Genomic DNA, 23,229 nt, shown 5'->3' with positions numbered 1-23,229 from the left:
CATCACTGGTCAGTCCTCACTGTGTCTAGCAGACCATACACATTCACCACTGGAAGCCAACTCTGTGAGAAAAAGTCAGGTTAAGACAGTAGTTCAGACCCTCAGTTTGGTGAGTACATTGGGGGAGGCCCAAAAGCAGACACCAACCCATTTCCCATCATTTTAAGTTGCACCAGTTGACCTCTCTGTGCATGCTTTCCCCTTCCCCTGGGTGAGGTAGGAGAGTGACCATGATTTCCAGCCTTCTCTCTCCTCCTTGCACGAATTGTGTTCAGCACCGTGCCAAGGATCTCTCAGTCCCTGGGCCCTTAGCACTGTCCTCAATGGTAGAGATGCCAAGATCTCTTGAGAGTCCAACATAGAACAGCCCCACACAGTCACCAAAATAGCAGAAGGTAGAGAAAGGTGACTGAGCAGAGAAGTGCCATATGTGCAACCAGAGAGAACTACTCAGAGGCCTCACCCTCAGCCAGACACGGACTGCACCTGGAGAGTGCCATCTGGGTTACTTCAAGGTCTTGAGGTGAAGGTGACCTTAATAAAGTCCACTTAGATATACTTTAAAGGTGCAAGGGAGAAGACACGGGCACACTCTTACTGTTCTATGAACCCCTGATGACTCTGACCCTAGATGCCTAAGGAGGTTGTGTTCCAGTTTTGCTTACATTGCTTCTTCCTCATTCCCTCCCATTGACTTACACTTAGGTGACAAGGTGACAGAGTTAATTACTTAAATTAAATGCATAATGTTTAATTCTCTTTCCCCTAGATTTATAAAAGTCAAAGAGGACATGTATACAGTTGTGGGTATATCATTTACAGATTTCAAGGGGCACAAATGATTACTCGGTAGTGAAAAGAATAAACCATGATGCCAAATGGGGAAGCACATTATAGCTAGTCCTATCTGTCTGTAAATGGGCAGCTGTATACATGGACAGGAGTTTCCCTTTCCCCTCCCTCTCTCCCTCCCTCCCTCCTTCCCTTCCTTCCTTCCATAAATATTTACCAAATATTCCCTCCATACTGGGCACTGTGTTAGGCACTGGGGTATGTATAGTCTAAGAATCATTCTGTAAGAGTTTAAGAACACTACTGTACATCCAAAGCTGATCTTTCTTTCATAGTAATGTGATTGCAGCGGGGGATGTGGTTAGACTGATTTCCTAGCCTCGATTGCAGTTATGTGTGGCTATGTATCTACATTATCCCCAATGGAAAATGAGAAGTAATATGTGCTATTTATGACCAAAACCTTTAAGAAATAGGTATTTTTTTCTCCATGCTCTTTCTTCTTTTATCTAGTAGGTGCAGGTCAAAATGAGAGGGTGGCAAGACCCCAAGAGGGAAAGGAAGTAGATTCACAGTCTTAAATCTCCCTGTGAAGGAGAGATACTCTTTGATCAGGAATACTTGCCTTAACTGTTATATACCTACTTTCCTATTAGGTCTGTGCTATTATACATCTTGGGGTTTGGGATGGGGGTGGGTGTTAGCAGTTAAACTCACTGACACAGAAATTGGTATCTCAAAGTGGGGAGCTGCTGCATGAAAAATGTGTATGTGAGAATTGATTTATTGGTTTGGTACCAGATAGCAGGCTGGAAAGGTGGAAATTCCTCTTGTCCTGTGGCCAAAACATTTAATAAAAGTATCTTCTATGTTAACATAGGAGGTTAACCCAATATCTATCAGGCCTGTAGCTTTAGGGCAAGGGCTAGAAAACTATGACTCATGGGCCAAATTTGACCTGCTGTCTATTTTGGTAAACAAAGTTTTATTGGAATATAAGCATGCTCATTTCTTTACATATTGTCTATGGCTTATTTTGTACTGTAAGGGAAGCATTGAGTAGTGGCAAGAGAGATCATATGACCCCCAAATCCTAAAATATTCACTACCCGGCCCTTTAGGAAGAAGTGTGTCAACTCCTGGGGTTGACAGTGACAATGATGGGACCTAGATGATGATGCAGCTAGACAATGGAGGGTCCCTGGGTTCCTGGATCACTGTGTCAGAAGAGCCACCCCGTAACCAGGACTTGTACTGTTAAAGAGAAATGAAACTCTATGTATTTGAGCCACTAAATGTCTTGGGAATGTATTTGTTTCAGGAGTGTGGCTTCCCCTACCTATGGCAGAATGAGAGCAAAAATGGCTCCAAATCCTCTTTACTTCCTGGATCTCTTTTTTATATGACTTTGCAGTGCCTTCCCATTGTGTGTGTGGTGTCCCAACCCTTGGCTCTGGGTTCAGCCATGAGACTTCCTGTGATCAATGGGACATTAATAAACGTAACACAAATACTTGAAAAAGCACTTACACATTCACTTTCTCCCTCTTGTTGCTCTGACATTGTCATGAGAACAAGCCCAGGCTAGACTGCTGCAGAATGAGACACATGGACCAGGGCTGAATTGGCACAGATGTCTCAGCAAGGGCCCCCAGACACACGGGAGAGCCCAACCAAAATCAGCAGAGCCACCCATCCAACTTATAAACTCACAAGTAAAAATAGTGTGTATAGCTGTAGGCCACAAAGATTTTTGTGTTGTTTGTAACACAATGCTTCCCTGGGGTAATAGATACCCATATACCTACTACTATATACATCCATAAGTGTGTTGCTCATTCTTATTTATAAACTGAGGTCTTGGGGCACCTGGGTGGCTCAGTCGGTTAAACGTCCGACTTGGGCTCAGGTCATGATCTCACGTTTCATGGGTTCGAGCCCCGCATCTGGAGCCTGCTTCAGATTCTGTGTCTCTCCTCTCTGCCCCTCCCCTGCTCATGTTCTCTCTCTCTCTCTCTCTCTCTCTCTCTCTCTCTCTCTCTCTTTCTCTCAAAAATAAACAAACATTAAAAAAAAAATTTTAAAAACCTGAGGTCTTTATCTTATATAAAGCCTTTACAAAACCTTATGAGGCAGTTACCAACTTCTATTTTGCATATAAATAAAAAGACTCAAAAAGGTAAAGTGATCTGTCCAAGTTGGCCCAGCTGAAAAATGCCAGAGCTGTGGCTCCAGCTCTGATCTTCACACTCCAAATCCAATGTGTTCTTTTTAATGTTTACTTATTTGTTTTTGAGGGTGGGGAGGAGAAGAGAGAGGGAGACAGAGAATCCCAAGCAGGTTCCGTGTTATCCTTGCAAGGCCCAACATGGGGCTCAAACTCACGAAGCACGAGATCATGACCTGAGCCGAGGTCAAGAGTCAGAGGCTTAACCAACTGAGCCACCCAGGCATCCCCCAAATTCAACGGTTTTTACCACGAAGTCAAAGCAGCCTGTCCAACATCTTCCTCAAGCGTCACGAACTCTAGCGCACTGGAGCCAGGCAGGCACACAAACAGCAAAAGGAGCCGCTCGCATTGTCAGGGAAGGCAGGGATCGAGGGAACTGGAAACCCTGCGGCCCACCTAAACTCAGGCCAACTGTTGCCACATAGAAATGGGGCCTATGTTTGCCACAGGGCTTGCTTTTTCAAGAGAAGCCAGAAACCCAAAATGTTATGTAGCTCGTTCCATTTTTAAACGTTAGGTTTATTTTTAAAAATAGAGCGCAGGCCAAATACAATGCACGCGCAGTGTTTGGCTCAGAAGGTGTCAGCATGTGGCTGCAGCCTCATATCTGCACCACACTCTACAGTTTAACAAGTAAGTCGTTTGACATCCTTTATGCCATTTCTCCTGTATAAAGCTGCTATAATGACTGGGAAAATAGACACTATTCTTGATACGCTTATAGATGTAGAAACTGAGGCTTTAGAGAGAGCGAATAATTTGTCCAAGTTCACATGGCCAGTTAATATCCATCAAGACTAACATCCCCAGGCCTTCAGGTTTCTGTACCATTTTCCTTCTATTTCATATCAAACGGATGTGAGGGTTCAGGCCTGGGGTGTCTCATGTCTACAGCACAGTGGGCAGGTTGCTGAAGGCTCCATTATTTCAGAAGCCATGGTCTCACCAGGTCTGCAAAGCTCTGTTCTGTGGGCAGATCTTCGTTTAAATTAGGAAACTGATTATAGTCACTCCCCCACATAGTTTACTTTCTCTGATTCTTTTCTTCTTTTTCTCTGTAAGTGAACCATATCTACTTATTTATAAAACACTGCCTGCCCATCAAATAGCCTAGGGCTACAAAAACAAAGAAAATTCATAATCAAAGTATTAATAGAGTTCTACAAGCTAGCAGAAATAATGATAAAAACATAGGCATCAAATCTATAAATTAAGCACAAAATTACATTCAGAAATAATTTCCTCCCAGTATCCAATCGAGGTGGCTCAGCAGACTGCGAAGATAATATAACACGCAGCAAAGCATCTAATAAATAAATGGCCCTCATCAAAACAAGCATGTAATTTCTATACAGGAAGCTGTACTGTTTTTACTTACTCACTCTTTAACCATTTTAGAAAACTTATATTTGAATAAGGAGAGACAGGGGAGAATGTGGGAGGCAGGGAAGATGAATAGACAGTTTTTCACAGTTCCCAGCTGGTCGGGAGTGGCCACAAAGGCTTTAGAAGGTCGGGGTCTTCCTAAACTCAATTTGTCTCCATTCTGAGGGCTCTGGGTTTTCAAATGGGCTGAAAGCTAAAGAGAAGTTTACAGTAAGCACAGTGGGATGGCAGCAGGGACACACAAGGGCACCCATTCTTCCAGGAAGGCACCCATCTTCAGGAGAAAGACCATTCACAAGCAGTCATATTTCCGTGAGCGCTCATGAGATATTAGGCACACCAGCTTGTAGACTGACAGCAAACCACAGATTGCCCACATACAAAGAAACACAGCTGAGTTAATGCTGGGCATAAAATGTGCTTGAGGAATCCCCTTTGTCGAAATTTCCGTCTTTTTTATTGTTATTTTGACATTAAAAATATACTTCCTTTGGATTCACTGTGGGGGAAAAGAACTCCAGGTCTTTTTATAAGACCAAAATAAATCAAAATCACTTGCTCACAAAACCGTTCTCATCCTGCCAAGTAAGTAAAGTGACCACTTGATGAGCAGGAATTGCACACAAGTCCTTAGACAATTATCCATCAATACAAGCTCTGTGAGTTCTTCCTGATCGCTTCTTTTTGTCCTAAGCAACTCAGCAAAAATATTCTGAAAACATCAGAGCGACAGAAGTGAGTTCTATGGAAACGGGACACCTAGATAAGTGGTTTGAGGAGAAAGGCTATGAACAGAGATTCTCCACCATTACAGCCTCAGAGTGTTCTTCTTTAGAACTGGAGTTTCTGGAAAGATTCCTTTGGCAGAGCTTTAACTGCCTGTCAACGTTATAGCTGGGGTGAATCTCCCATTTGAAGCAGGTTAACATTTCCTAACTGGCTAAACTTTTGTAGTCTTCAGACCAGATACTTGTAGGCATTTGCTTCCAGAGAGTTTGGAAACTACCTACAAGGGCACTTTGCTGAGCCAGGCGGACACCTCAAGTCCCGGCTGGCTGAACACCCAGATTATGTGGAATGGGGAGACTGTAAGGTCAGGTTCCTTCCTCTACAAGCAGGTTTGGCACTGGATAAATCCATTATTTCCCCTTGAAAGAAACAGGCTTGTCAAACTCAGAGAGGATGGAGCTTCCCCTACATCCCACAATTGCTGCTACAGATATTTTTAGCATGGAACCAAATACTGGTATTTGGGATTCCAACAAAGGACACTCTTGGTTAAAAACTATATGCCAGATTTACTCTTCCACTGAGGCAACCACTTCTGGACCCCATCTATAATATTCTCTCTAATAAAAAACTACTGGGGGGGGGCGCCTGGGTGGCTCAGTCGGTTAAGCGGCCGACTTCAGCTCAGGTCATGATCTCACGGTCCGTGAGTTTGAGCCCCGAGTCGGGCTCTGTCCTGATAGCTCAGAGCCTGGAGCCTGTTTCAGATTCTGCGTCTCCCTCTCTCTGACCCTCCCCCGTTCATGGTCTGTCTCTCTCTGTCTCAAAAATAAATAAACGTTAAAAAAAAAATTTAAAAAAAAAAGACTACTGGGGCTTAAAATGAGAGTTTTATTAGATCCTTCCCAAGTTATATCCAATTAGAGTATTTTCGTTTCAATCCATTGATTGTCCTTTTGACGTCAAGTAGACTGAATCTCTGGCAGCACCGCTAGTCGCCTCCTCCAAAATCACCTTCTTTGCACCATAGATCCTTCTCTAATTATTCATTCCACAAACACGTGTCCAAGCCCACACTGTGAAAGCTGCTCCGCCAGGCCTGGGGAGAGGCCAGCAAACAAAATGCTGTCCCTGCCCCGAACACAAGAATCTTGTGCAACCTGCTTTTTCACATCCCAAGGAAAGTTTCCTTCTACCTTCATCTTATATGAGACTATTACTCAGTATCCTACTTCTTGGTTTTATCAAAAATTTCTGATGAGAAAAGATATACATACTCACTGAAAAAACTGAAACATATAGACCTGTATGAAGGAAAAAGTAAAATATTATGTAATGCTCTCATTCAGAGATAACTGTTAAAACATCAGGGGGGTTTATATTTCCAGACCTTTCTCAATGTGTGTGTGTGTGTGTGTGTGTGTGTGTGTGTTCATGCACGTGCAATTATATATACTATTTTTAATTTTTTAAATGTTTATTTATTTTTGAGAGAGAGACAGAGTACAAGCAGGGGAGGGGCAGAGAGAGAGGGAGACACAGAATCCGAAGCAAGGCTCCAGGCTCCGAGCTGTCAGCACAGAGCCCAACAAGGGGCCTGAACTCAGGAACCGTGAGATCATGACCTGAGCCAAAGTCAGATGCACAACTGAATGAGCCACCCAGGTGCCCCTATACACACTATTTTGTAAAATTTACTGACAGAATAAATGGTATGAGAGAAAACAAAGAAGAGAGACACAGAAACAGAAAGAAACAGAGTGGCTAAAGCAAAGAACCAGAGACAGAGACAGAGAGAGAGAAAGAGAAAGAGAGAGAGAGAGAGAGAGAGAGAGAGAGAGAGAGAGAGATGGCAGGCTGGCAGTTTCCCTGAAACCAATTTAAGGCTCCTTCTGTTCCAGGAAGAACAGCCAGTCTCAGGGGCCTGGGCCAGCCAGTTAATGAGCCAAAAGCCATTCTCCTACTTGTCTTTCCAAGCACACTGTATCTATAAACTGACCCAATCCTGCAAGAACCTGGCCACAAGCTCAAGGCCACTAAAAATTTACACGGGGACTATTAATAGTAAAAAGCCTCACTGCCTCCTGACTGGTTTAAGAAAACATTTATTTAAAAAATTTTCTAAAGGAATTATGAGTTTAACAGTGCATAGAAAATTGAGAAAATGTCAATAATTTCTATCATGAATTTTTGACAGCACATTTTTTTGTTTTCTTTATGCTTATATTTCAGTATCTGTTTAACTTGTCACATCACCTCCTATTTTGACATGAAATGGGTTTATTTGGCAAAAAAGAAAAAAAATGCCTAGTCACAATCCAGCCAGATTCTGCCTGAGCTCAAGGTCATCACTGAAGAAAAAGCAGATTGATGGCATTCAAATGTACTAGAGCAAATGTTTTTTGGTTAAAAATACACCCAAGTCATGTGTCAGAGCCAAGATACCAAAATACATCATCTTTTTAGGCAAAAGATCCTTATGATACAAAAAATACCTTATGATAAGGTATTTCTTACTCATCAGTGAGGGTTTTGATGTCATATGGAGAATGACTGATTTCATTCTGGTTAGAAACGGAAAGCAAAGTCTCTGACGATCCCCACTAGGGGGTCTCCCATCTGCCGGGGTATCCTCCAGGAAAACATTCTTCATGTTTCCAACTCAGGGCTTGACAAGCAGTTACTCCCAAAGTAGAAGAAGCCGCCCCTGAGGGTCTGGAGGTGGGCTAGGGTCGTGGGGACGAGAAGACAAAAGCATTCAGTTCTTCAGCAGGAGAAGGAGCAAATGCTTGGGAATGGCTGCTCCTAACAAACTGCACCGAGCATGGCCCTCACCTGGTTCTCACAGAGCCCAGTGTCTTGGAAGAAAATGTGCTCACTCAATCCACTGCTGCCTCATTACAAGAAGGGAGATGGGTCCAATCACCAGCTTTGCTGTTAAGCATTACCAAAGGTGAACACACTGAGCTCTTGATGTGTCTGTGATCACAGAGCACACTCTGCAGTCACTTCAAAATCATAATAAACTCTCAGAAAAGGCTGTGTCTTTTTTGAGTGGGCTATGTAAGCATTAAAAGATCACCCTTGGGGGGCGCCTGGGTGGCTAGCTTGTTTAAGCGTCAGACTCTCTCGACTCAGGTCATGATCTCATGGTTTCATGAGTTTGAGCCCCATGTCAGGCTCTGCGCTAAAGATGCCGAGCCTACTTGGGATTCTCTCTCTCCCCCTCTATCTCTGCCCCTCCCCTGCTCATGCTGTCTCTGTCTCTCTCAAAAAAATAATTAAACTTTGGACTTCATGCTGTATTACAAAGTTGTAATCATCAAGATAGTATGGTACCGGCACAAAAACAGATACTCAGATCAATGGAACAGAATAGAGAACCCTGAAATAGACCCACAAACGTATGGCCAACTAATCTTTGACAAGGCAGGAAAGAATATCCAATGGAATAATGACAGTCTCTTCAGCAAGGGAGTGGTGCTGGGAAAACTGGACAGCAACAAGCATAAAAATGAATCTGGACCACTTTATTACACCATACACAAAAATAAATTCAAAATGGATGAAAGACCTAAATGTAAGGCAGGAAGCCATAAAAATCCTCGAGGAGAAAGCAGGCAAAAACGTCTTTGTCCTTGGCCTCAGCAACTTCTTACTCAACACATCTCCAGAGGCAAGGGAAACAAAAGCAAAAATGAACTACTGGGACCTCACCAAAATAAAAAGCTTCTGCACAGCGAAGGAAACAATCAGCAAAACTAAAAGACAACCGATGGGATGGGAGAAGATATTTGCAAATGACATATCAGATAAAGGGTTAGTATCCAAAATCTAAAAAGAACTTATCAAACTCAACACTCAAAAAAACCAATAATCCAGTGAAGAAACGGGACAAAAGACATGAATAGACACTTCTCCATCCAAATGGCCAACCAACACATGAAAAAATGCTCAACATCACTCATTATCAGGGAAATACAAATCAAAACCACAATGAGATACCACCTCACACCAGTCAGAATGGCTAAAATTAACCACTCAGGCAACAGCAGATGTTGACAAGCATGCAGAGAAAGGGGATCTCTTTTGCACTGCTGGTGGGAATGCAAACTGGTGCAGCCACTCTGGAAAACAGTTTGGAAGTTCCTCAAAATTTAAAAATAGAACTACCATATGACCCAGCAATTGCCCTACTAGGTATTTATCCAAGGGATACATGTATGCTGTTTCGAAAGGACACATGCACCCCAATGTTTATAGCAGCACTATCAACAATAGCCAAAGTATGGAAAGAGCCCAAATGTCCATCGATGGATGAATGGATAAAGAAGATGTGGTATATATATACAATGGAGTATTATTCGACAATCAAAAAGAATGAAATCTTGCCATTTGCAATCACGTGGATGGAACTGGAGGGTATTATCCTAAGTGAAATTAGTCAGTCAGAGAAAGACAAAAATCATATGACTTCACTCATATGAGGACTTTAAGATACAAAACAGATGAACATAAGGGAAGTGAAGCAAAAATAATATAAAAACAGGGAGGGGCACAAAACATAAGAGACTCTTAAATATGGAGAACAGAGAGTAACTGGAGGAGTGGTGGGAGGGGGGGATGGGCTAAATGGGTAAGGGGCATTAAGGAATCTATTCCTGAAATCATTGTGGTACTATATGCTGACTAACTTAAATGCAAATTAAAAATAAATAAATTAGATAGATAAACTGAAGAAAAAAAAAATCACCCTTGGAGGGCAGGCGGTTTTCTGCGGCTACTTCTTGGTTACCAGCCCTCTGGTCTCCCTGTTTCCCCTTGTCTGCAGACAGGCTGCCCGCAGGATGCTCCCACCCTGGCTTTGCAGCCCCTCAAAGGGTCCACATAGATTTGGGAGCAGGGATTGTGATGAGAGGAAGGAATGCCACCTGCCTCTCTGGTGTCTCTCTACCATCCTGAACCTTGTCATCTCACACTCCTCTCCTGATGACACAACATGGCCTTCCATCAGCCACCTGCCCCTGTGCCCAGCAGATGCCTGCCTTGGGAGATAGGGAAGAAGGGAGGGTGCAGAGAAGGGGACAAGGCCTCCTTCCTTCCACCACCTACCCAGGCTGGCAACCCTGGAGCCCTCCCAAAATGTGGTGAGAACTCACTGCAAGCTACAACATGGGGACTCTAGAGGAAAAAACAGGTAGATGATTTCCTCTAAGCCCTGAGAAAGAGCAAGGTCTGAGCAATTCAGCAGCCTGCCTGCTTCCAAAGTTCCTGCTCGGTAGGGACAAACCTGTGGCCTCCATCTGCACGGACCCCCCCTCTTGCACCACTACTCAGGGCTCCTCTGCAAAGGGGAAGGTCTCACACAGCCCGCAGAAGGGAAGGCTGGACAGAAGGACCCCCACACAAGGAGAGCAGGGGGCACAGAGAGCACAGCAAACGTTGTTTCACCAAAGGACCTCATGAGAAGGCAGAAAGTGCATATTTACTATGCATACCTAGTTGCACTAAAATTCACAGCTGCTGCTTAACATATTTCTGACAAGAACATGTTAAAAATATACGTGGAGGGTTGCACAGGGAGTAGTTTGCAATCGTACTATAAATCACATTTACTTAAACCTCCCTAATTTTAATTTCCCTTACGCTGCAGCTGACATAATCATGATCACATGATTAGCAGATGTAGACTTATTCGTTTTAAAAAGGGAAATTCTTCTTTGGGATGAAAAGCAGCACAAGCCAGAAAGATCAAGCCCAACTTGGGCACATCAGCTAGGCCTACATACAGTCCGGTTCTCCAAGTTGTAAGACATGGCTTTGGGAATTCTTTCCCTTACCCTGTTTTGTTTCCTTCGGGGCTTTCACTGCTCACCTCCGAGGCCACTGAAACAAACAAGCAAAAAAGGAGACTTAAGACAGCCACCCAGCACCTGCGGGCCTCAGCCTGTGCCAGCCTGCTGTGGCCACCTGGATGCCAGGGTCCAGGCAGTACTTTTCACTCACTCAGCTCCTGGCCAGAGGAGGAAGAACCTTACCTGCCATTGTTCTACTCGACCCGGTGAGACTAACCCGGAGAAGTCCGGCTCCCAAGATAAAGGACTAGGAGGGATGAATAATTAATCATTCACTGGAACTTGAAGCAGACGGTAAGTGTGAGGCCAGGGTGAATAAAAGAAAGAAACACTAAGCAAAAAGGCCAAGTTTTATTCCATAAGGAAGCTCAGACCAGACAGGGAGGTGGTGGGGAGGTGGGGGCAGGGGGGTATGTTGAGCTTCTGGGAGCTGGAGTCTTTTTTTTCCAACACTAATTTTGGACTGAGAGAAATCAGACCTTGGTTTCCAAACAACTCCAAGAGGATACTTGCTGTTGAAGGAAAATGCCATCTTTGGAGCCGGTCACCTGGTTTCTGCACCTGCAAGTGGGTGACGAAGAGTTCATCATGTTCCTCGTGCCCAAGTAGTCCCCATTCCTAGGAAACTTCCTTTTCATTCCGAAAGCAGTTGACTATTGCAGGCACAACAACTCAACTAAGCCATTTGCTGATTCTTTTAACCATGTGTCCTTCATTCAACAAATCTTTAGGAAGCCTTTTCTCTGTGCCAAGATCTGTGCTGAGACACTTGGGATCAAAAAGAAAAATAGGACCAAAGCATCTCCAGACAGACTTGCGGGCTTGTGGCATTAAACACCTGCCTGTGTTGGTGACTTCCACATCACTGTCTCCAGCCCAACGTCTCCCTGCTCAAAAATCAGAGCCAACATCTCTCCTGGATATCTCATGCTATCTAATAGGCATCTAAATGGAAGTTGTCCAAACCCAGACTCCAAACCTGCTGCTCCCACAGCCTCTTTGTACACATGTTTCTAGGAGTCATCCATGCTTTCAGCATTGGTCAGTCTTTTGGGGAACTTGAAAACACAACAGTTTTTTTTTTAAATTATTTTGATGTTTATTTTTGAGAGGGAGAGAGAGAGAGAGAGAGAGGGAGAGAGCAAGTATGAGCAGGGGAGGGGCAGAAAGAAAAGGAGACAGAGAATCCGAAGCAGGCTCCAGGCTCTGAGCTGTCAGCACAAGAGCCCAAGCAGGGCTTGAACCCACAAACGGTGAGATCATGACCTGAGTCGAAGTCAGAGGCTTAACAGACTGAGTCACCCAAGAGCTGACTAAAAATCATTGTTAACTGGGCTCCTGGGTGGCTCAGTCATTAAGTATCTGACTTCAGCTCAGATCATGATTTCACAGTTCCTGAGTTTGAGTCCCACATCGGGTGAGCTGGAGCCCCACTTCAGGTGAGTCCTGCTTCTTTCTTTTCTTTTCTTTCTTTCTTTTCTTTCTTTCTTTCTTTCTTTCTTTCTTTCTTTCTTTCTTTCTTTCTTTCTTCCTCCTTCTCTTTCCCTTTCTCTTTCTCTTTGTCTCCCCCCATCCCTCATGGGATTCTCTCTCTCCCTCTCTACTACCCCTCACTCACTTGCGCTCTCTTCTCTCAAAAAAATAAATAAATTTAAACTAAAATTAAAAATCTTAAAAAAAATAGTTTTAACAAGGTAATAGAGAACTGAAAAGACAAAAGAGGACCTCTGAGGTAGCACAGAGGTGGTCAGTGCTCAAAGAAGCCACTACCCCAAGAGCTAGGGGAACAGAAAGGAGGGTTGGGGTTATCTGAACCTACAGTCTGTGAGGAGGGGCCCACAGAGCTAGACTTCTGAGGAGGGAACCAAAGTCAGAAGGTGCCAGTACCTCTGAGGGGGCCCGGTGAGGCTGGTTCTGGGAGTGTGAGGAAATTGGAACCATCTACTGTTGCAGTGTCACTGACAGGAACAGGAAGTCAACATGATGGAACAGCGCCCCCTTCCACCCCAGGCTTAGTGTGAGGAATCGCCTCTAGCATCTCCTTTCAGCAGAACTGAAAGTGGACCAAGCTAGAATAGCTGAAGGGTGGTCTGCAGAGAGACATGAGCCTAGAAACAAGAACGTAAGAACCAGAACAGTCCACCTCTTTAGCTACTCAGCATCCACACACCTTTCTACCAAACTTCTTTCTCTCGAACGCCACCTCCAACTTGCCAACGGATCCTCTCGGCTCTACCTCTAAAATATCTCCAAGACTTGACTGTTTCTTACCCCCATACTGCACCAACTGTGTTCCAAGGACCAGTCTCACCTGGATTGCACAGTAACCTCCTGACAGGCTTCCTTTACTTGACCTACTGTCAACTCTCCACACAGAAGCCAACATCACTATATTCATGAGCTAGGGCTGCCCTCACAAATTATCACCAATTTGGTAGATTAAAACAGAAATTGACTCTCTCAGACTTCTGGAGGCCAAAGGTCTGAGATCAAGGTCTCAGCAGAGTTGCTTACTTCCGCATGCTTTGGAGGGAGAACTTAGGTGTTCCCTATCTCTCTCCCAGCTTCTGGTGGTTGCAGGCAATCCTTGGTGTCCCTTGGTCTTGTAGACAGATCACTCCAATCTCTGCTTCTGTCTTCACATTGTCTTCTTCTCTGTGTCTCTAGGTGTTTCTGTGGCCATTTTTCTCCTTATAAGGATGATAGTCATTGAGTTTAGGGCCCATCCTAAATCCAGTCTGATATTATTTTGAGATCCTTAACTTGATCATATCTGCAAAGAATCTATTTTCAAATAAGTTCTCATTCACGGGTACTGGGGATTAAGACTTGAAAATCTTTTAGGGGCCACTGTTCAACCCAATACAGTGATAGTGGTAAAACACAAATCAAATCATGTCACCCCTCTGCTCAAAATCCTGCAATGGCTCCCATTGTACCCTGGGTAAAAATTGCACTTCTATACAATTCTGGATGCTACACCTCTCTGATTTCCTCTCTGACTTCTCTTGCCTTTTTCACCCTGCAGGAACTACGTCATTCCTCACCACTTCCTGCACATGCCAGCCTCAAGTCTCTGCACACGCAGTCCTTCTACAGGGAACATTCTCCCTCCAGATATCCCCATGGCTTTCTCCCTCAGATTCTTCAGATCTTCTCTCAAAAGTCACCTTCTCAGCAGGGCTTCACTGTATAAAATTCCACCTCATTTCATAACCTCACTGTATAAAATTCCACTTCATTTCCTGCTTTATTTTTTGTCATAGAATTTAATAATACATCATCCTATAAATGTTGAGTTCTATTACTTTATGTCTCCTGCCATTAAAATATAAGCTTCACTTGGGGCACCTGGGTGGCTCAGTTGGTTGAGCATCTGACTTCGGCTCAGGTCATGATCTCACAGCTCATGAGCTCGAGCCCCGCATTGGGCTCTGTGCTGACAGCTCAGAGTCTGGAGCCTGCTTCAGATTCTGTGTCTCCCTCTCTCTGCCCCAACCTACTCGCATTCTGTCTCTCTCTCTCAAAAATAAACATTAAAAAAATTATAATATACATATACATATATATATGTGTATGTGTGTGTGTGTGTGTATATATATATATATATATATATATATATATATACACATATACATATATATATAAGCTCCACAAAGACAAAGAATTTTTTTGCCAATTTCATTCCCTGCTATACCTGAAGCACCTAGAATGTTGCCTGGTGCCTATAGGCACTCAGTAATTATACTTTAAAAGGCAGTTTATTCAACTAGAACTGCACAAAAGAAAAAGTATCAAAGTTCCTGTGTTAACGGGGCCCAATCCTAGAGCAGCACTAAAGCTAGCAAGTACGTCGTAAATCACAACACACGCAAATCTCGTTTTGGTGTATCTGATTCACCTTATACTGGTGATGTCTAATGATACCATAATTGTCACCAGCGGAGTAAAATAGTTGAAACTTTTCTCAAATATAAAAAATAAAAAAAAACAATTTTAATTAACAATGATAGAGGAAAGACTGAATTCTTTCTATTTTTGTTGTAGAACATAATGCTACAAAACCTTTGCCATATTGAAAGGCAATTAAAGAGTATTCAGCAAAAATCCCTAGGAAAAAAATTCCTTTAGAGATGTGTCAGAAGGTTAATTAATGAAAATATGTTATTTTCTGGTTTATTTTACATTTGCAGCATCTATAAGCTTTTTAAAAGACTTTTTAAACCACTTTACTGAGATATAATTGACATAAAATAAACTGCACATATTTAGAATATACAATTTGGTAAGTTTTGACATTTCTATAAACCCATGAAATTATCCCCCTCAAGAGAGTGAATCACATCATAAATAAGATAGTGAATATAACCATTACCCTCAAAACTTTCCTTGGGACCCTTTACAACCCCTTCTAACCTGCCCTAACCTGCTCTTTGACAGTCTGTGGTTTTATTTGCATTCAGTTTAAAATAGTTTCTAATTTTTCTTTTGATTTCTTCTTTGACCCATTTAGAGATATATTCTTTAGCTTCTAAAGATTTGGAAACTTTCCAGAGATCTTTCTCTTGTTGGTTTCTTATTTAATTCCATTATGATTACAGAGCATGTTTTGAGTGATTTAATTCCATTATGAAAACAGAGCATGTTTAAAAGGTGAATCCTTTTAAATGTATTGAGACTCTTTTTGCAGCAGAATATGGTCTATCTTAGTAAATGGACCATAATATAAAAATAATATGTATTCCACTCTTATTAGATGACATGTTCTCTAAATGTCAATGATGTCTACTTGGTTGATAGTGTTGATCTGATTTTCTATTTCCTCACTGATTTTATTTTTTTTTAAATAACTTTTTAAGTTTATTCATTTTGAGAGATAGAGAGAGAGCAAGTAGAGGGGGTGCAGAGAGAGAGAGAGAGAGAATCCCAAGCAGTCTCCACACTGTCAATGCAGAGCCTGATGCTGGGCTCAAACTCACAAACCACAAGATCATGACCTGAGATGAAGAAGGACATTTAACTGGCTGAGCCGCCCAGGTGCCCCTTCTTATTGATTTTCTAATTTTCTCTACTTATCCTATTGATTATTGAAGGAGGGGCATTGAAATCTCTAACTATAATTGAAGACTTGTCTACTTTGCATTTGTTAGTTTTCACTCATGTATTTTATTCTATTTTTTAAAATTTATTTATTTATTTATTTTGAAAAAAAGACAGAGAGTCAGGGAGAGCAGAGAGAGAGGGAGAGAAAGAGAATCCCAAGCAGGCTCTGCACTGTCAGCACAGAGCTGACAGGACTCAAACTCACTAACCAGTAGGTTATGTCCTGAGCTGAAATCAGGAGTTGGATGCCTCTTCACTTCATGTATTTTTGTTAGTAGGGGCATAATACTTAGGATTTTTATGCCCTCTTAATGAACAGGCTCTTTCACCACTAGAAAAGGACATTTTGTATCCCTGGTAATAGTCTTTACTCTAAAATCTACTTTGTCTGATATAAACATAGCCACTTCAGCTTTGATTGGTATTAACATGGTAAACTTTTCCCATTTTTTAGAAAATGTTTATTCATTTTTGAGAGAGAGAGAGAAAAAACAAGAGTGTGAGTGAGGGAGGGCCAGTAAGAGAAGGGGACAGAGGATCTGAAGCAGGCTCTGTGCTGATAATAGCAAGCCCAACGCAAAGCTCTAATCCACGAACCATGAGATCATGACCTGAGCTGCAATCAGACACTTAACTGACTGAGCCACTCAGGCACCCCTACAATCTATGTCTTTCAATTGAAGTGTTTAGACTATTTACATGTAATATAAAGCTAGCTTTAAGCCTATCATCTTGTTTTTTTATTTTCTATTTGTCTCATCTGTTCTTTATTCTTTTCCCTCTACTTTTCTTCCTTTTCTATTGAGTACTTTTTACAATTTCATTTTAACTCCTTACATGGTTTATTGACTCTTCATTTTCTTATTTTAGTGTTTGCTTTTGGGGGTTGTACTATATGTCATTAATATAGCATGATATGCTTTCAAGTAAAATATCACTTTACATAGAGAACCTTATAATAATGTATTTCCAATTCTTCCCATTAGGCCTTTATACTATGTTTCATGCATCCTACTTATACATATGTTATAAAACTCACAATTAATTGTTATTTTTGTTTAAACAATTATCATTTTTGTACCAGCTTTATTGAGATATAATTCACATACTATATAATTCACCCTTTGAAAGTGTACAATTCAGTGGTTTGTAGTATATTCACAAGATTGTGCAACCATTACCACTATATAATGCCAGAATATTTTAATCATCCCAAAAGGAAACCCCTTTTAACCTATATCTCCCAAATCTCCCATTCTTCCAGCTATTTCTTTTCTGTCTCTATAGATTTGCCTTTTCTGGACATTTCATATAAATGGAATCATACAATATGTCATTTTTTATGATTGGCTTCTTTCACCTAGCATACTTTCAAGGTTCATTCATGTTGTCATATGTATCAATATTTTATTCCTTATAATTGCTGAATAATATTCCATTATGTAAATATATTACTTTTTAAATCCTTTCATCAATTGATGGACGTTTAGGTTATTTCCACTTTGTAACTGTTAATGAATAATGTTGGTATGAATGCTCTGAAAATAAATAAAGAAACCTTATTTATTTATTTATTTATTTATTTATTTAGGAGGAGGGGCAGAGGGAGAAGGAAAGAGAGAATCTTAAGCAGACTCCATGTCTAGCACAGAGCCTGACATGAGGGCACAATCTCATAACCATGAGATCATGACCTGAGCCAAAATCAAGAGTTGGACTCTAAAATGACTAAGCCACCCAGGTGCCCCAAGGAAACCTTATTTAAACTGGAGTCAGGAGCTCTCATGCACTACCTCTCAAGCACTATCACTCACTGTTAGTGATATGTGTTAGTGACATGTGTTTTCATTTCATTTGGGTGTGTACCTGTGAGTAGAATTACTGAGTCATAGGATAACTTTATGTTTAACCCTTTATGGAACTGCCAGCCTATCTTCCAGAGCAGCTGCACCATTTTACATTCCCATCAGCAATTATAAGGGTTACAATTTCTCCACATCCTCATCAATACATGTGACTATTTGTCTTTTTGACTATAGCCTTCCTGGTGGTATTTCATCATGGTTTTGATTTGCATTTCCCTGATGACTAATGACCAATCAATTATCTTTTATAGAGCTATTTTAAATATAGATTCAAATCATATATATTTACCCATGTAGTTATTACTTTCAATATTCTTCAGTCTTTTTTGTAGATCTCTATTTCCATCTAGTATAATTTGCTTCTGCCTGATGGACTTTCTTTACTGCTGCTTGTACTGTGAATTTCTAGGTGATAAATTCATTCAGCATTTGTGTGTCTGTAAAGTCTTTATTTTCCCTTCATTTTCTGAATGGCATTTTTTGGGGTATAAAATCTTGTATTGACTGTTTTCTCCAGTCCTTTTAAGATGTTGCTCCACTGTTTGTGCTTTGCTTCTGTGTGTGTTTTCTGACAAGAAACTTGCTGTCATTATCTTTGCTCCTCTGAGTGTAACCTGACCTTTTTCTGCTAAGCTGGTTTTAAGATTTTCCCAGAAATCTTACTAGGCTGTGCCTTGGTGTAGTTTTCTTCCTCTTCCTCCTCCTCCTCCCTCCTCCTCCTCCCTCTGCCCTTTTCCTCCTTCTTTTTTGGTTAGGGTCATTATGCTTCACGTAGTTTTAATGAGATTTGAAAAATTGGGGACCATTTTTATTCAAATAATTTTTTTTAATGTTTATTTATTTTTGAGACAGAGAGAGACAGAGCATGAACGGGGGAGGGTCAGGAGAGAGGGAGACACAGAATCTGAAGCAGGCTCCAGGCTCTGAGCTGTCAGCACAGAGCCCGATGCGGGGCTTGAACTCACGGACCGTGAGAACATGACCCGAGCCAAAGTCAGACACTTAACCGGCTGAGCCACCCAGGCGCCCCTCAAATAATTTTTCTTTGCCTACTTCCTTTTCACAACTCTAATTCCTCCTATATTAGGTAGGCCACTTGAAGATGCCCCTTAGTATATAGATGCTCTGTTCAATTTTTAAAAATTATTTTTCCTTTCTTTGCTTCATTTCAGAACTGATAAATGTCTCTTTGTCTTCAAGTTTACTACTCTTTTCTTCTGTAATTATCCTGCCATTAATTCTAATATATTTTTCACTTCAGTCATTACAGTTTTTATCTTTAGAGATTTAACTTGAATCTTTTAATAACTCTCATGTCTCACTTTTTTCTAAGTCTTATTTATTTATTTTGAGAGATTCTCTTTGGGGAGAGAGAATCCGAAGCAGACCCTGTGCTGCCAGCACATAGCCCAATGTGGGGCTTGAATCCACAAAGCCATGAGATTGTAACCTGAGCTGAAACCAAGAGTTGGACGCTTAACCATCTGAGCCACCCAGGTGCCCCTCTACTTACTTTATTAAACATATGTCATGCAGTTATAATAAATGCCCTATACTCCTGTCTACCAATTCTAACAGTTGTATAAGCTCAAGGTTGACTTTTATCGATTCTTCCCCTTAATACAGATAATATTTTCCTGCTTCTATTCATACCTGGTAATTTTTTATTGGATACTAGTTATTATGAATTTTTCTTGTTGGCTGCTGGATATTTTTGAATTGCCATGAATACCATTGGCTGTGTTCTGAGATGCAGTTAAATTACTAAGAAACAGTTTGATTCTTTTTCATCTTGTTTTTAAGATTTTTTTAGATGACAGCAAACCAGTCTTCAGTCTAGAGTTAATTATTTCCCACTACTTAGACAATGTGCTTCTGAGTATTTTATCTAATGTTTTGAAAATTATGAGGATTTCCAGTCTGTGTGGTGGGAATAGGTACTAATCTTGGACTTGTACAAACTCTAGGTATTGTTCATTTTAATCCTTTTGGTGGTTCGTTGGCCTTGTGCAGTTTTCTCACTCACACACACTGCTGAGTGCTCTGCCAGATTCTTAAAGGGAACCATCTGCTCTTTGGAATTCTCTCTGCACAGCTCTGTCCTCTCCAGTACTCTGTGAACATTAGCTGTCTTGTCCCAGGCCCTCAACTCAGCCTCTTTAACCAGGCGATCAACCAGGTTCTTCCTGGATTCCCTTTCTTTGCACTACAGCCTAGAAACACTCAAAGAAGTAGGTTAGGGCAACTGTAAGGTTTATTGGATTTTTTTCCCATTTCTTAGGGAATAGTGTCCTTTGCTGCTTGATATCCAGGCTCTTGAAAAATTGTCTCATTTATTTTGTCCACTTTTTTTGCAGTGTTGTTGGTTGTATATGGTAGGAAGCAAATGTGGTGTCTGTTACTCCGTCTTAGCCAAAAGTGGAAGCCTCTGTCAGCCCTTTACATTTTCAATTTATTATGATTTCTTTTCTCATTCGAAATAAATGTTCACTTTTCTATTTAATCCTATCTGTAATTTTGCATTATTTTTCTTTTTTTTAATATTTATTTTTTTAGTTTGAGAGAGACAGAGAGAAAGCAGGGGAGGGGTGGAGAGAGAAGGGGACAGAGGATCCAAAGTGGGCTCTGTGCTGAGAACAGAAAGCCCGACGCAGGGCTCAAATTCACAAATCACAAGATCAGGACCTGAACCGAAGTCAGATGCTTGACCCACTAAGCTCTCCAGGCGTGCCTGTATTAAAGAGGGTGTCCACTGTTGTATAATCTCCAGCCCCATACTCAGGCTCTTGAGTTGAACCACGTGGGTTGGAATTCTGGCTCCACCTCCTATTAGCATTGTGACCCTGAGCAGCCTCTCCTTCTCCATTTCTTCATCTATAAAACCAGGATGATAATAGGACCTACTTCATGATGTTGAGCATTAAATGAGTTATTACATGTGAAACACTTAGAAGACAGCCTGAAACCTAGAAACCCCTCAATAAACCGTTATTATTTGAGCTTCTTCAATGTATAGGTGGTATTATGAATTATGGAATTACCTATACAGAGTGTTAAGAGTCTGGATAGAGGACACCACCTTCCATAACTGATGAAAGCAGAGGAAGTACAGACCACGAAAGAAACAACATGGCCAGGAAATGGGATAACCAAAAGAATATAATGTCCTAAGAGAACAAAATAGGTAATTTCCCAAAGAAGGGAGAGATTAATATAGTCTATGCCACTCAAGATCAAAATGAGAACTTAAGAATGATCTCTGGATTTGTCATGATTTCTTAGAGACTCCAGGTTATTTATAAAAGTATCAATAAGAAAATTGCATATAGTTAGTGTAAATGGATTCTGAATGGGGCCATGACAGACTTTACAAGTAGACAATCTAAAGTTGCTCTTTTTTGAAAATATGTAGGGCATAAAAAAATAAAGCCAATGGAACATCTTGCAATATCAGTTCTGGCTTCTCGGTTGTTTTGTTGGTTTATTTTGCTTTTCTTGCTTTGTGATTCTTGGCTTTGTCCTGTACGGGTAAAGATGACGAATGACAGGTTTCCCACAACAGAGACTAGGCTCCAGGTGCTTCATTCTCTCCATAGCATCATGAGCATCATCTTGGTTGAAAATATAGCCAGAATTGCTAAAAGCATGAGCTCTTGTCCCAGGCCTTATTGGAAGAAGAAACTTTGTTCCATAGCTTTGGATATGAGTGGGCTGATTCCCCATGAGGAGAAATCAGGCTGTTAGACACCACACTCCCGTCCTGTAGAAATGGCTCCCCAGCAGGGCTTTTTCTCTTGAAGTGCACCATCCGGCCCCAGAATCTCTCTACCAGGAAAAACCCCTGCCCAACATTTCAGTATCATCCTGGGGAGCATTTTCAATGGATGAGTGAGCTTCCAACCATTTAATTCCTTAAACAGCAAAACTTCGGCTGTTCCCGGGAGTCTGTGCATTGGTTCAGAAAAAGCCATGCTGCTTCCATTCCCTAAAAATCCACTGGCACAGGACCTCTGAAGCATCCATCATCTGTTAGCACCATGGCTGTGTGTGTAGGGGGGTGGTCCCCTGGAAAGGCAGGGGCTCTTGTCCTGGAGTCTGCATCTCACGGCTCCACCCTCTGCTCTCCAGACAGGCTGGCCTGTGAGATTTTCAGCCTCTTCCCTCTGGGCAGCTTCAGGCTTACTTGACCTATTTTCCACAAGCTCAAGACAGAGGGCATAGGAAAGCGCTGAATCACTCCAGGGTCTGCATTGTGTCCAGTTACAAAGCCCAATGTCAAAGTGAAATACCGCCCTTTTAACAGCTCCATATCTCACAGATTTAATGGTCAATTCTAATTAAAGATAAGCTTATGTTTCTTTATATCCTTTCCCTAGAGTAAAAGAAAAAAAATTTCTTTTCTTCTGGGAGACTCTAGATTCCGTATTTATAAACATCATTAGAGGCTATATGTTTTCTTAACGACTGGAAAAGTAAAGATTTCATCTATTCGCCCAATCAGAATAGAATTATTTCTCCTTCTATTGTTAGGAAGTTTTCCCCCTCCCCAAGTCCAGCTTAGTGTCCTGGGTCTCTAGGTACATAATAGTCACTCAAGAAATATTCACTGGTTGAAAAAATGAATGGAAGGATGGTTGGATAGAAAACTATCTGTGCACTGTTGTCTCCTAGGACATCCTCCCAACTAGGTAGAGAACCCTCACAGTGCTTCTTGGTAGTTCTTCTTCAGGGACTATAGAACCAAACCAAAATGGAATATCTTGCATCAGGGACAAGACGGAAACGGTCATAAAGGAAATCTAACCTAACCTTACAGGGATTTACAGCTCTTAGAAATCAGCAGAGGGCATCAGCCAATTCTCAAATACCAAGTCTGTTTGTGACATCTCAGAACTTCCTTACTCCCCTCACTGATCTATCTTGATCCAAATAAGAAAGAAGACCACTAGGCCACCAATCAGCTGAAAAAGCCAAATAACTTCTGCATTTACCCTGTAAAATATCCCTTAGTCAGTGAAAAACTTTGCACTCATTTCTCCCATAGCCTTGAGCTTCCTGAGTTAAAAGCCTCGCGATAAGCTCATCTTTCCGTTTTGTTTTATTCATTGTAGAGTTTGGTTTTTGATAGGACCCACCACTCAAAGGTGGGTCCCATCAAAGGCCCATTTGGGGTTCATACAACAGAATTTAATAATGAAGACACTTTTATTTACTTCTTTGCTCTGTTTTGCAGAAGAGCTGGGTGAAAACCTGGTCCCCTGAGTCCTGG

The sequence above is a fragment of the Panthera tigris genome, chromosome C1 (genome assembly GCF_018350195.1).
Source record: "Panthera tigris isolate Pti1 chromosome C1, P.tigris_Pti1_mat1.1, whole genome shotgun sequence".
NCBI classification, from domain to species: Eukaryota; Metazoa; Chordata; class Mammalia; order Carnivora; family Felidae; genus Panthera; species Panthera tigris.
Note: the sequence above shows the minus strand (reverse complement) of the source record.